Below are 1433 nucleotides of genomic sequence, written 5' to 3'. Positions count from 1 at the left end.
GTAAAGGTAGAATATATGTGCTTAGATTATTGACATGTGTGTTATGATCTTTTACCTTTATGTCCTTTTAGTGTTACGTTATATAAAGTAAGAAATCAAAGAAAAAAAAAGGGTTAAAACAACTAGATAGATTTCACAAAACAACAACAAACAATAACAAGAAAAATAGTACAAAGCAAAACAAACCAAAATATACTAGATATGTGAAAACAAACAACAAACAATGAAAACAGTAAGCAGTAAACAAAGAAAATGTAAAAGAAAAACTAGATCAGTAACAATAACAATAATAACAACAATAACAACAATAACAAAAAGTAAACACAAACAAAACTAGATCAATAAAAACAAGGAACAGCAACAATAACCAGTGTTACGTTATATAAAGATAGATTATTTTGTATATATATTTTTTTTTATGTTAGAAGGGTAAACTGAATAAGGGCAACAAAAAGATAAATTAAGAGGCCCACTCAGGCGCCAGTTCCCTCACAGATTCAAGAGCGTTAGGCAAAAGACTGGGACAAATGCTTATAGGCTTATAGGCATGTATATTTATAGGTAGATTGTTTACACTTACTCAAATAGGTACATTGTTTGCATATTATGGGTAGATTATTTGCATTTTACAAATATTATGCATATTTACAGGTACATTTTGCACATCACAGGTAAACTATCTATTTTTTTTTCATTTCATTTTATACAAGCTTATGAATTTTATTATACTTTTGCCCATTTTTTTTATATTCTCAATTTCATATTCTCAGCATATATGGAGGTTGATTATGTACAGGTAGAATGTATATACTACTTAGATTATTTACATGTGTATTGTGATATTTTACCTTTTTTTCGGGGGACGCCGTGGTACAGTGGAACCATGCGTGCTTTGGGGTCCGAGGGGTCTCCAAGCGCACGGGTTCGAAACTTGTCCACGGTCCGAGTGTAGGTTAGGCTTCCTCACTCGGGGCAACGATTTCCTAGCAGGTGGGCTTTGAAATAGGAGGTACCCCAAAAAAGTATCCCCTTTAGCCCATAAACTCCCGTGAAAAGCCAACATGGTATGAATAAAAAAATGTTATGCTATATTAAGGTAGATTATTTATATATATAGGTAGATTGTTTACACTTACTTGAATAGGTTCATTGTTTACATCTTTACATTTTACAAGTATTTACATTTATACATATATCATTTACATTTGCAGGTAGATTATGCATGTTTACAGGTAGATTTAGTACATCACAGGTAGACTATCTATTTTTTTCATTTCATTTCATACAAGTAGATTCTTTATATACGAACTGTATTATGCCTTTTCTTTTTTTTTTTTTTTTTTGTCCATGTCTTCGTTATATCCTCAATTTCATATTCTCAGCATATACTTCAGTAATATGAGTGCATGGCAAAATCATGTTCGCCTTTATTA

This window comes from Portunus trituberculatus, chromosome 47, assembly GCF_017591435.1.
Source record: "Portunus trituberculatus isolate SZX2019 chromosome 47, ASM1759143v1, whole genome shotgun sequence".
In the NCBI taxonomy this organism is placed as follows: domain Eukaryota; kingdom Metazoa; phylum Arthropoda; class Malacostraca; order Decapoda; family Portunidae; genus Portunus; species Portunus trituberculatus.
Note: the sequence above shows the minus strand (reverse complement) of the source record.